The sequence below is a fragment of the Carassius gibelio genome, chromosome B7 (assembly GCF_023724105.1).
Source record: "Carassius gibelio isolate Cgi1373 ecotype wild population from Czech Republic chromosome B7, carGib1.2-hapl.c, whole genome shotgun sequence".
In the NCBI taxonomy this organism is placed as follows: Eukaryota; Metazoa; Chordata; class Actinopteri; order Cypriniformes; family Cyprinidae; genus Carassius; species Carassius gibelio.
Genome location: NC_068402.1, coordinates 18,293,322 through 18,307,181, shown reverse-complemented (window position 1 = coordinate 18,307,181; position 13,860 = coordinate 18,293,322). Strand labels below are relative to the sequence as shown.

Here is a 13,860-nt window from a genome sequence, read left to right as displayed (position 1 = left end):
GACTCAATCATAAGGGCGATCTATATTCTAAAAATAATAAAATGCACTTTAAAATCGGCAGTATAGCTGTGGTATATCTACAGTTTACATTATTATTATTTTATTTTATTTTTGATCTTGCAGACGCCTTCCCATGCTTTTAACGCAAAAAAAAAAAAAAAACGGAATTGTTCATAGTTCCCTTTTATTTAAAAGAAAATGGATATTTCCATTGTGTGGACACATCTGTTTTTAAAATATAACTTTGTTACAGAATGAACTGAAGGGATGCACTGTTTCTGTGGCGTCTGAACAGTTCTGACAGAAACGGCGCATCCCTTCAGTGTTGTTGCTGCACACGGGGAGGCGCGCGCAGAGCAGAACTGATCCGCGCGCTACTTACCGTTTGTGATCGAGTCGCTTGAGCTCGGGTCTCTGGGAGAGAAACAGTTAGTCAAGATTTTATACAACCAAACACGGAACTGAGGACCTAAATAAAAAGATATCTTACCGCTGTGGATTTCGGCAGCAAATAACATTTAGCAGCCAGGTGAGTTGAAGTTTCTCACTTCAGCGGATTTAATACCTACAGAGTTCAGTTACCGACTGTCGAAGGAAACTGAGCCAACAGTGATGTTCTTGGTCTTTCGTATAATATTGTAATATAAAGAAAGTTGTGTAGTGTTTCTGTTGTCTGGGTTCATCTACAGGGCTCTGTCGTGTCTGTAGCGCATCAGTTGTGCTCAGAGAGAAAACATTCCTGACTGTAAATCTGTATTATTCTTGTATTATTGATAGGCTACATGAGGAAGGATTGTGGTCCGGTTTTATAAAAAGAGTTGAAAATGTCCTGGAAAAGACATAATCTGTTTTTGTCTCGTTTGTTTGAAGAATCATATGTAGCTCAAAGCATCTTCATGAGCCCTGTCCTGCGAAACTGGGGTTACAGTTTCTAACACGCGTTACTGTCAATTGTGTCCAAAATCTTTTTAAACACAGGTAATATGGTGTACTGTTAGTTCATAATGATTTATTTCAAATACAATCAGTACAACTGACGCAGCAATCATCAGGCTATGACTGCTAGATGTGGAAGTTACTGGGTTTCTTCTTGATATAAATGGTCTCTGTACAGGAAATGAATATGTCAGCGTGTATGAATCTAAGTGCACTGGAGGCTTATCATATGCAGTGTACTCTGAGCAAACAAAACCACTGGGCTTACCATCTGAAAGTGAACAAGAGGAGAGGGACAGGGTAAAACAGATGCCCTCAAGGCAATCGATTCAACTCGTATGGATTAACCAAAAAGTATAGTAGAATTCAGTGGAGATTTTTACTAGTAGCCTACTTCTAGAATGATGTAGAGACTGAAGAGCAGAGTGAGACCTGTAGAAGCTTACTGGAGCAATGTCTGGATTTATGACTTTTGTTTTTGGGTAAACGTTATCAGGCGTTGTCTCTTTACCGTTGTTGCTGTACCTTTCACATGATGTTAAATGCAAAGCCTTCCAAGAAATGCTTACTAGTTACAAAGGTTTAACTGATGTATGCTGAACAATGGGGTGCTTTGTTTTGTAATGTTGTTGTCATTGATTTCAAGAGTAGAGTATAGAGTATATAGGAAGCAGGTTCCTCCTTTGTCATTGAAGACATGGACATATCAGGTAATTCTAGAATTGGTTTTGCTTGAAAAAATATGGAATAGTGAATTTAAATGTTCGTGGTCATGATCAGCTCCGAAATACATAGAGAGCGAATTTCTACAGCGAGCGAATACATTTGCGCGGATATTTATTTATTTTTGGATACTTTTGTACATTTGTTGAGATCCACTCCAAGTCAGCAAAATAGTAAAGGGATAGTTCACCCAAAAAATTAAATTTGATGTTTATCTGCTTAACCCCAGGGCATCCAAGATGAAGGTGACTTTGTTTCTTCAGCAGAACACAAACTGAGATTTTTAAAAACTGACACCATTGAAGTTTATCAGCCTTATAATGTAAGTGGATGGGAATCATGGCTAAAACATGCAATAAAGCTAAAAAAAAAAAAAAACACAAACAAAAACAGTTGATCAGTCTGTGCAAAAAACTGAACATTATTTATATTGTTTTTTTTTACATCTGATTCACACAATGTCTTAACTGTTTGAACTCTTCTGAGTGTGTCCTCTTGAGTGTGTTCTCAGAAGCAGGCACACGAGGCATCTTCTTCTTCTTGCTTTACAGCAGATGCAGACTTACAAGTGCATTAAAATAAATTAAAAGAGGCTTAGAGATAGAGGAATTTGCCTCGATCATTTTTTTGTAATCGATTTACTCGAGGAATCATTTCAGCCCTAATGCGTAATGAGTTCTGATTGTGCCAGCAGTTCCTATGTTGTGATACGACAGCAGCTTAGCGCAGGCTGTCCTCTTGGAAATGTGATTGGGCTTATATTGTGGCTCCAGTTTTTCACAGTCAACTTTACACAACCAGTTAGTATAAAAGAAGAGTTTAAATTAGTCATTGCTTAATTTATGCAGAAACAGGTTGTAAACTAAACATGTTGGATGTTTATTAGGGATGTAATGATATAAAAATTTCTTATCACGATTATAGTGACCACTATTATCACGCTCTTCAGTGTTATTACGGTATTGTTAAAATAAGCTGGAGATGTTAAAAAAGTACAGACACATAAAGAGTCTAGATAACTTATCTCAATTGTTTAAATGTGTAGAATAGCTTGTTTTCTGCACACAGGCTGAATGTAAATATAAGTCTCTGTAAATCCACTCGCTGGCAACAGGTGGCTATGGGAAGCCAAACAACCCAAAAGTGGGACGAAACAGCATGGTATTTAAGTGTTGTAACTAATCAGTTACAACAGCGCAGCCCGAACATTACTCTTCTTCTTATTCTAATAATGTTTTATGGCGGATGGCAAACCAACTTTTGGTGCATTTACAGCTAACTGGACTGAAGTGAGAAGTAACTAATAAGCAAATATATATTTGGTTTGCCATCTGCCATATAATGTTATTAGAAGAAGAAGAGTAATGTTTGCGCTCTTTTAAAACCTCCCAGCTTTTCCGCCCTGTTTTCACCTATAACGTATTGGACAGTATTTATTAATTGGAAATATAATATGGTTTTAATTTAATTAAAAGATGAAACGGTAATTCTAGCCATGGGGTATTTTATCACGATTTATCATCAAAGCGGTAATCGTTACATCCCTAATGTTTATGTATCTTTGATGATGAATGATGTTTTATAGGTCACACATCTGCTTTTACCTAACCTTGTCATTGTGGTACAGAGTCTGGCTTGGCTGCCATTGTCAGCACTGTATACAGATGAACTCTTCCACTCATAACAGTTCATGGTCGATGAAAGGGTTTAGGCAACAGGAAGTGATTCTGAAAGTTTGCTATGACAAAAATCTTTGACAGTCACCTAGAACAGAACATTAATGTTGTCAACTGCTTACCAGTGTTTAAAAATAATATTTTTGCATTGGAACAAGTCAAAACAGTTTGTTTCTTTGGTTGATCCCTATCGACAAAAGTAAAGTACATTTTGAAAACTAAACTTGAAAACTCACAATTGTTTCATACTATGTTGTGTTCTGTCAACACTTCAACTGTCTGTTGAATGGGTTTTTTTGGGCTTCTTGACAGCAGCCTCATATTTTTGCAAGAAATATGCTAGGATGTGCTAAATTAGCTGCTAATGTCAATTTATATGGACTAATGAAATAATTGTCCTGGTGGATGACAGACTGGAGGGTGCTATCATTTTGAGAGTGAGTGATCTATAAAAATCTTTGAGAGTGAGATATATAGGTTTCAGTTTGACATGAGATGCTTGATGCAGGATACTTTCATAAGCTGTCACTTCTGAGAAATGCCCATTATGAGCCTTAAAATGTTCATCTTTCTTAATCTCTTTTTACCTCTTATGTAGCATAATTGAGTTTAGATAATTTTTTCTACAATGCAATGTTTTAAGTATAATTTATTTGTTTGATTTTGTAGCTTGTGTTTTTGTTATGTTTGAAATTGTAGGTCCTGTTTATGAGCAGAGAAATGCACAGGTGTACGTCATGGCACTCTCGTGTCGAAGACTAACATGAAATAGAAAAAAAAATGTTAAAATTGTCATTTTTGTTTTCTTTGTGCACAAAAACTATTCTCATAGCTTCATAAAATTCTGGTTAAACCACTGATGTCACATTGCTACCTTCCCCTTGCTGTCTATGCAGTGTCAGAAAGCTCTCAGATTTAATAAAAAATGTCTTAATTTGTGTTCTGAAGACGAATTAAGGTATTTAAGGGTTTGGAATGACGTGAGTCATTTTTTTTTTTGTTTAGGGTGACGTTTAACATTCTGTTACAGTACCCATACTGTATGTAGCATTTACACGATGCAAGTAGATTTTTACACTACCCAAAGGACTGTTGTGTTGTTTTTCACTGCAGGAGTTGTTTGTTCTGGTCATCTGTGCGGTGTTGAACAAAGAGTTTGCTGAGTTCACTGAGAGCAGTGTCAGACTCTTGCCTGAACGTGGTGGCAAGCATTTCTTACAGACAGACATGAGGTTAAATTCTCTCGCTCTCTCTCTCTCTCTGTCTGTCTATCTGCATGCCTTCCTTGCCTGTCTGTCTTTCTGTTTGCCTGTCTCACTCTCTCTGTCTGTCTGTCTGTCTTACTGTCTGTCTTTCTGTTTGCCTGCCTGTCTCACCCTCTGTCTGTCTGTCTGTCTGTCTCTATCTCTCTGTCTGTCTCTCTCTGTCTGTCTCTCTCTCTGTCTGTCTGTCTGTCTGTCTGTCTGTCTCTCTCTGTCTGTCTCTCTCTCTGCCTGCCTGTCTCTCTCTCTCTCTCTGTCTGTCTGTCTGTCTCTCTCTCTCTCTCTCTCTGTCTGTCTGTCTGTCTGTCTGTCTGTCTGTCTGTCTGTCTGTCTGTCTATCTATCTATCTATCTTTCTTTCTTTCTTTCTTTCTTTCTAACTATTTAACTTTGGACACTGATGACAGCCAAGATTACTTTCTTCTCTCTTACTTTAAAAGACATACACAATCACTCTCCAAGACAATGGAGATTTCTTATCTTTAATTTGAGAAGCACATGGACCCCCTCTGACCTTTGACGAGTTCTCCACCCTTCTCTCTTGCTATCTATAAATGGTAGAGAGGTTAAACATTCAAGTGTGTGTGTGTGTGTGTCTTGGATGTTCTTTTTCTGATATCCCCTGAGTTTGTTCCACCCCTGCTCCATGTGTAGTACACACTCCCTTCCTCCTGTGGAGATTTTCTGGAGTTGACCATCCACATATCCAATCAGGCGATGTCTCTTCCACTGAATGGAATGCGTTGTTTTATAAGGGAGTGACTTCCTCAACTTACTTTGTGTTATTTTCTTTTGCATATGCAAAAATGCCTGCAAATTTTATCTAATTGATACGAAATTAATAAGTTAATAAAAAATGTTTACTATTAAGGGAATTCTACAGTTTTCTTTTCATAATGTGTTCTACATGTTAAAAGTTATGGCTGGGCCAAATGGCAAAAAAATTATATATATATATATATATATATATATATATATATATATATATATATATATATATATATATATATATATATATATAGGTCCTTCTAAAAAAATTAGCATATTGTGATAAAGTTCATTATTTTCCATAATGTAATGATAAAAATTAAACTTTCATATATTTTAGATTCATTGCACACCAACTGAAATATTTCAGGTCTTTTATTGTTTTAATAATGATGATTTTGGCATACAGCTCATGAAAACCCAAAATTCCTATCTAAAAGAATTAGCATATTTCATCCGACCAATAAAAGAAAAGAGTTTTTAATACAAAAAAAGTAAACCTTCAAATAATTATGTTCAGTTATGCACTCAATACTTGGTCGGGAATCCTTTTGCAGAAATGACTGCTTCAATGCGGCGTGGCATGGAGGCAATCAGCCTGTGGCACTGCTGAGGTGTTATGGAGGCCCAGGATGCTTCGATAGCGGCCTTAAGCTCATCCAGAGTGTGGGGTCTTGCATCTCTCAACTTTCTCATCACAATATCCCACAGATTCTCTATGGGGTTCAGGTCAGGAGAGTTGGCAGGCCAATTGAGCACAGTAATACCATGGTCAGTAAACCATTTACCAGTGGTTTTGGCACTGTGAGCAGGTGCCAGGTCGTGCTGAAAAACGAAATCTTCATCTCCATAAAGCTTTTCAGCAGATGGAAGCATGAAGTGCTCCAAAATCTCCTTATAGCTAGCTGCATTGACCCTGACCTTGATAAAACACAGTGGACCAACACCAGCAGCTGACATGGCACCCCAGACCATCACTGACTGTGGGTACTTGACACTGGACTTCAGGCATTTTGGTATTTCCTTCTCCCCAGTCTTCCTCCAGACTCTGGCACCTTGATTTCCGAATGACATGCAAAATTTGCTTTCATCCGAAAAAAGTACTTTGGACCACTGAGCAACAGTCCAGTGCTGCTTCTCTGTAGCCCATTTCCTGCACACGCACAGTGGCTCTGGATGTTTCTACTACAGACTCAGTCCACTGCTTCCGCAGGTCCCCCAAGGTCTGGAGTCGGTCCTTCTCCACAATCTTCCTCAAGGTCCGGTCACCTCTTCTCGTTGTGCAGCGTTTTTTGCCACACTTTTTCCTTCCCACAGACTTCCAATTGAGGTGCCTTGATACAGCACTCTGGGAACAGCCTATTTGTTCAGAAATTTCTTTCTGTGTCTTACCCTCTCGCTTGAGGGTGTCAATGATGGCCTTCTGGACAGCAGTCAGGTCGGCAGTCTTACCCTTGATTGGGGTTTTGAGTAATGAACCAGGCTGGGAGTTTTTAAAAGCCTCAGGAATCTTTTGCAGGTGTTTAGAGTTAATTAGTTGATACAGATGATTAGGTTAAGGGGGGGGGGTGAAACAGGAAATCTCCTGTTAATCTTGAGTACCTATAGAGTAGTACTGCATCCTTCATATCTCCAAAAAGTCTTTAGTTTTATTATATTTATAGGAGAAAAATAGTCTGTGCCAATTTTTTTTCGGAAAAACACGAGCGTATGGAGGCGTGACGTGTGGGCAGAGCTAAAGAATCACGAGCGCGAGTAGGCTTTTGCGTTGAGAGCGTTTGGAAGTTGTGACATTATCATGAGAATAAAAAAAACATCATCCAAAACAAACCATGGCTAACAGTCAGATTCAGCCGTTTATTTATGATCCAGAATCAGATCCCGAGGCTGAAACTGAACGAGAGCAGCAGCAGCAACAATGACTACAGCAGGACGTCTCTATGTGGTATGTTTTGAAACTGTATATATTTGCTTAGCGGTTTTGGAAAATGACTAAGTTCCACTTTATGTCATCTTTTTTTTTCTTTAAAGGTGTACAAGGTTTACCTGATGTGCTTATGAGCCGATAGCTAAGTTAACAACACAGAGATATTTGAAGCAATTTTACTCACCGCCTGCGGTTCCAACACACGATCGTGACCCTTTTTCGTTAGGACTGCATCATCCTTAAGAAATAAACGATACGCAAATCTGGCGTCAAACTGGGACTTGTTTGTAAAACAAGCATCTTCGAAATGCAGGGAACAAACAAAAACACTTGCACAACTCCGTTGAAGCTCTGTAAAAATAAACTCCATCCACTGGTCCCTTAATGTTTTTTTTTTTTGGTAATCTGTGCAGGGTTGTCTTGCCCTGGCAACCAAAAACACACTTCTTTTGTGACATTTCGGTCTCTCGCTCTGATCAGTGAATGTCTGTTGTGCTCTCAGTGCTCTGCTACACGGGAGCGCGCGCTCTTCCGGGAGAAGTGCCCTCATGACCCATATAAGGAAATTCCGCTCCATCTAACGTCACACAGAGCCATACTCGAAAAAAAAAAATTCCGAAACTTGTGACAAACCGGAAGGAGTATTTTTGGAATAGAAATACTCCTTCAAACGTACAACTTAATTTTTTAAACTTTGTCCATGTTTAGCATGGGAATCCAACTCTTTAACAGTGTAAAAAACTCAGTATGCATGAAATAGCATTTCACCCCCCCTTTAATAGCTCGTTTAGAGAACCTTTTCATAGGCTAATATGCTAATTTTTTGAGATAGGAATTTTGGGTTTTCATGAGCTGTATGCCAAAATCATCATTATTAAAACAATAAAAGACCTGAAATATTTCAGTTGGTGTGCAATCAATCTAAAATATATGAAAGTTTAATTTTTATCATTACATTATGGAAAATAATGAACTTTATCACAATATGCTAATTTTTTGAGAAGGACCTGTGTGTGTGTGTGTATATATATATATATATATATATATATATATATATATATATATATACAGTATTGTTCAAAATAATAGCAGTACAATGTGACTAACCAGAATAATCAAGGTTTTTAGTATATTTTTTATTGCTACGTGGCAAACAAGTTACCAGTAGGTTCAGTAGATTGTCAGAAAACAAACAAGACCCAGCATTCATGATATGCACGCTCTTAAGGCTGTGCAATTGGGCAATTAGTTGAAAGGGGTGTGTTCAAAAAAATAGCAGTGTCTACCTTTGACTGTACAAACTCAAAACTATTTTGTACAAACATTTTTTTTTTCTGGGATTTAGCAATCCTGTGAATCACTAAACTAATATTTAGTTGTATGACCACAGTTTTTTAAAACTGCTTGACATCTGTGTGGCATGGAGTCAACCAACTTGTGGCACCTCTCAGCTGTTATTCCACTCCATGATTCTTTAACAACATTCCACAATTCATTCACATTTCTTGGTTTTGCTTCAGAAACTGCATTTTTGATATCACCCCACAAGTTCTCAATTGGATTAAGGTCTGGAGATTGGGCTGGCCACTCCATAACATTAATTTTGTTGGTTTGGAACCAAGACTTTGCCCGTTTACTAGTGTGTTTTGGGTCATTGTCTTGTTGAAACAACCATTTCAAGGGCATGTCCTCTTCAGCATAGGGCAACATGACCTCTTCAAGTATTTTAACATATGCAAACTGATCCATGATCCCTGGTATGCGATAAATAGGCCCAACACCACAGTAGGAGAAACATGCCCATATCATGATGCTTGCACCTCCATGCTTCACTGTCTTCACTGTGTACTGTGGCTTGAATTCAGAGTTTGGGGGTCGTCTCACAAACTGCCTGTGGCCCTTGGACCCAAAAAGAACAATTTTACTCTCATCAGTCCACAAAATGTTCCTCCATTTCTCTTTAGGCCAGTTGATGTGTTCTTTGGCAAATTGTAACCTCTTCTGCACATGCCTTTTTTTTAACAGAGGGACTTTGCGGGGGATTCTTGAAAATAGATTAGCTTCACACAGACGTCTTCTAACTGTCACAGTACTTACAGGTAACTCCAGACTGTCTTTGATCATCCTGGAGGTGATCATTGGCTGAGCCTTTGCCATTCTGGTTATTCTTCTATCCATTTTGATGGTTGTCTTCCGTTTTCTTCCACGTCTCTCTGGTTTTGCTCTCCATTTTAAGGCATTGGAGATCATTTTAGCTGAACAGCCTATCATTTTTTGCACCTCTTTATAGGTTTTCCCCTCTCTAATCAACTTTTTAATCAAAGTACGCTGTTCTTCTGAACAATGTCTTGAACGACCCATTTTCCTCAGCTTTCAAATGCATGTTCAACAAGTGTTGGCTTCATCCTTAAATAGGGGCCACCTGATTCACACCTGTTTCTTTACAAAATTGATGACCTCAGTGATTGAATGCCACACTGCTATTTTTTTGAACACACCCCTTTCAACTAATTCAACTAATTGCCCAATTGCACAGCCTTAAGAGCGTGCATATCATGAATGCTGGGTCTCATTTGTTTTCTGAGAATCTACTGAACCTACTGGTAACTTGTTTGCCACGTAGCAATAAAAAATATACTAAAAACCTTGATTATTCTGGTTAGTCACATTGTACTGCTATTATTTTGAACAATACTGTATATATATATATATATATATATATATATATATATATATATATATATATATATAGATATATATATAATTATTTTCAAGGAAAACAACTACAGAACTACCTCTGCTATGAAGATGTTTTATACATTATGAGTTGATGACCACTGAATCCCTTTATTTCATCCCTTTAGCCAATTACACAAAATCAATCCATCCAGTAATGTAATCACCTAACCAATAACAGACGGAGTGGTGCCGAGCTGCTCTTTATAGGCTTTGGTGAGATATTTGATATGGCAGTTCATTATTGTGTTTTGGTTTTTGAGTGCTGTGGTTTGCTGTGCTGTTTGACTGACAGGCTGATCCATCTGCAGCAATCCACCCTTACCACACATAGGACAAACACAGAGCACATAGAGTACGAGAGGGAGCGATCGGTCAACTGAGATATAGTGACAGCATCACAGACATATGTTGAATTAAATCTTAAGCAAACAGTTCATGTAGTGTGATTACAGCTACCACAAAAGGTTACTGACTGTCACTCAGTAGGTCAAATCTGCTCCCCCTCAGTTCAGTCTGTTGCTGAACTGGCTTTGTGGGCAGTGAAGTATGTGCTGGATGATCTATTTTAGATTTGGTCTATTTGAGTTACTTCACAGCTCTGTGTTAAAACAAGATCTCACACCTGTGTGCTCAAAATATGAGGAGGAGATGTAGCGTTAGCAGCCATCTCTTGAAAAGGCGTTCAGCTTAGCAAAAGTCAAAATTCTAAACACTTCAGTCAGTGTCATCAGATGACTCATAGGGTCTCCTGTGTGTGTTCTTGTGTGTCTGTTGCCACTAGAATCTTTCTCCAAATTTAGCGAACCTCCTTGTGGACACATATTCAAAAATTAAATATATATCATATTTTGTACACACATTTTTGTACTATAAAACTATAAAATAAATTCTTAAAAATATGAATTGTTACACAGTAGTATTTTTAATTGGACAAAAATGCATACTTTTAGGGGTTGTTTTAGATTACGTTTAGTCTGCAGTAATTATAATTGGCATTATTTAAAGTAGAAGTCTTGATAGCTTAAGACACATATATACTACCATTGAAATATATATTTTAAATGTTTTCAAAAGTCTCTTGCTCACCAATTCTTCATTAATTTGATTAAAAAAAGTAATATAGTGAAATAGGCTTCAGTTGTTTTTTGGCAGTAATAATAACTTTTTACTATTTGAATATGCTAAAATGCATTTTTTTTTTTGTGATGGCAAAGCCAAATTTTCAGCAGCCATTACAGTCTTTAGAAACCATTCTAATATGCTGATTTAGTGCTCACAAAATATTAATTATTATCAGTCACAGTGTTAAAAATAGTTGTACTGCTTCATATTTTAAACTGTGGAAACCAAGATACTTTTTTTCCAAGATTTTTTGACGGTTAAAAGAACGCAAAAGAACGCCATTTATTTGAAATAGATTTTCTTAGTCTTTTTTCCTACTACTTTTGATAAATTTGATTTACCTTGCTGAATAAGAGCATTATTTTTTATTTTATTATTATTTTATTTATTTATTTATTAAAATCTTACTGATCCTAAACTTTTGAATGGTATTTTATGTGTCTGTGTTGTTTTGATGTCTTCTGCGCATTTTAGGATAACCTTCAGAAATGTTTGACGAAGAAAGAGGACTGGAGAGGAGAGAAAGGGTTGGATCATGTATCAATCTCCCGTTTGTTCATCTGTACTTCAAACAAGTGTGCTGTGTTAGATTTACCAAACCAGAATTGTCATTGTGGAATTCGTGTTGTTTTGATAAACCTTCTCTAGAAGAGACAATGCAAGATGTGTTGCATACTACTCTGTTGTCTCAAACGTAATGGCCACATGTAAGTGCAGTTTTTTTCCTAGAAGCCTGAAAATCTCTGTAGCCGTTTACCATGTAAAAGGTCTATGGCATTTACGTAATACTATCCTCTTGAAAATCCACATCTGAGGTCATGATGCACTCTGTAAGAGACTTTATTATGAAGCCGAATACTTCAAAGAGTTCATCAGTTTTTGAGATCATACAAGTCATGTCAGATCTTTGGCCTGTGAGAGATGAAGAGGTGATTTCATTTGCCACGTCTTACCATCTGATCCTCTCATATAAAGCACACTTGAGTTGACAGAAAAAAGCATATCTGTTGTCTTTGTCATGGTGTCTTTCCTGTAATCCCTCTCTTATTCTCTCATTTTGTTTTTCTTCCCTCCCTCTTTACCCTCATCTACTGGACCGCACCGGTCTGTTTAATTGATGCATATCCTCTGCCCATCCCTTCCTGCAACCCCTCTTTTTCTCCCACAGGCACAAAGGCTTGCATATAAACAAACAGTACATGATAATGTCAAAAATATTATGATTATAGTATATAGTGGAGGAGTGGTATCTGTGTTTCATATGCATTCTGAACATTCTTTCACGAAGTGTGTTTGCTCGTAGCACTGATGTAATGTTTTGTCTAGCCTTGTCTTCTCAGTTTTTCACTGTCTCTCCTTCACATGCGCTCTCGTTCTGAGACGCAGAGGTGTGGACGTTATCCCTGTGCACTGTGGACTGCGTGGAAGTTCTCCCGCTCTTGACCCTTTTGACGCTCTTTTCTCTTTGTCCTAAAAGTGGATGTGACACTTGAAGCTCTTTCTGAAGATCATTTGCCATTGAAAGGTATTTCAGGTGCTTATATGAAGCATTGTATAGAGGGTGTGTCGCCGCGGTGGTGTTTTTATCGATTGCGGTTTTCTTCAGTCCACGTTGAACACCAATTGTTGCATGCTCTTGCGATGTTTTTCATTTGTTATTATGCATATGTAATATTGGGGTTGGCAGATTTGGGTGTATTTGTAACAGTGAGTATTTGTGAATGGGGGATTCTCTTTCCTGAATGGTGTGGATTATGAAGAGACATTGAAAAACCTATCCTGCTGTCCACAATGCGTTTTTACACATTTTTATTAATGTAAGGAGATTTTTGTTCACTCGAAAATGAAAATAGTTTCATTATTTATTTACTTCTTGTTTTGGAAAACAATTGACGTGCATTGTATGGACAAAATGGTTCAAACGTCCTTCAGATATCATCTTGTGCGCCACAGAAGAAAGAAAATTAGATACTTCTGGGATTGACATCAGATTGCGTAATTAATTAAATATATGCTAAGTGGCTCCTACATATTGTGACTCTTGATGTGAGGGATAGAAATAAAGTGCGTTTAATGGATTGTACCTTTGTTTAACAACATACCGATTGTTGGGCCGACAAAACATCTTTCCAAAAACTTTCAGTTGACAAAAACCATATAAAACAGTTTTGAAAATGATGCAATCTAGTACCTTTAAAACGTATATGCATTTAGCAGACGCTTTTATCCAAACTAACATTGCATTCAGGCTAAAAATTTTTTCCTAAAATGTGTTCCCTGGGATTCGAACCCCCAACCTTGCGCTTACTAACACAATGCTCTGCCATTTGAGCTGCAGGAACAATAAGAACACATTTTAAACAGTACGTACCATCGTAAAGTCAACACAACAGCAGCGTTTTAATCCATATAAGCCTCAATATAGTGTCTGCCATGTCCGTTTTCAGTTTTTGGGTGAATAATCCCTTTAAATCATCCTTTTTCAAGTTTGTCGTGTTTATTCTGTTGATGTTTTTCTATTTAAAAGAAGGTTTCTGGAACCATAGGAAGCCTATTTATGTGTGAACGCACCTGACGGCCAGAAGAAGTGATATAGTCTGTGTGTTTGTGCTCTGTAGGAGTCCAGGTGGCTCCAGTATTTTGTCACATGACACGTCTGAGACACACTTATCTTTGCACTGTGACAAGTGACTTGCAGAGCCTGAGAA

The 13,860-nt window shown here is 37.6% G+C and overlaps 1 protein-coding gene across 3 annotated transcripts in view; it reads left to right on the top strand.

The window, feature by feature from the left end:
* The first annotated feature begins 339 nt into the window (after positions 1-339).
* Positions 340-13,860, top strand: part of adcy7 (adenylate cyclase 7) — a 50,018-nt gene continuing 36,497 nt past the window's right edge. The window contains exon 1 of one of the 3 annotated variants that reach the window (XM_052560756.1): positions 340-529. The gene's annotated coding sequence lies outside the window, so the exon portion shown is untranslated. Of the gene's footprint in view, positions 530-12,540; positions 12,678-13,860 lie in introns of those variants that run through there. The other 2 variants (XM_052560754.1, XM_052560755.1) reach the window with 2 other exon arrangements.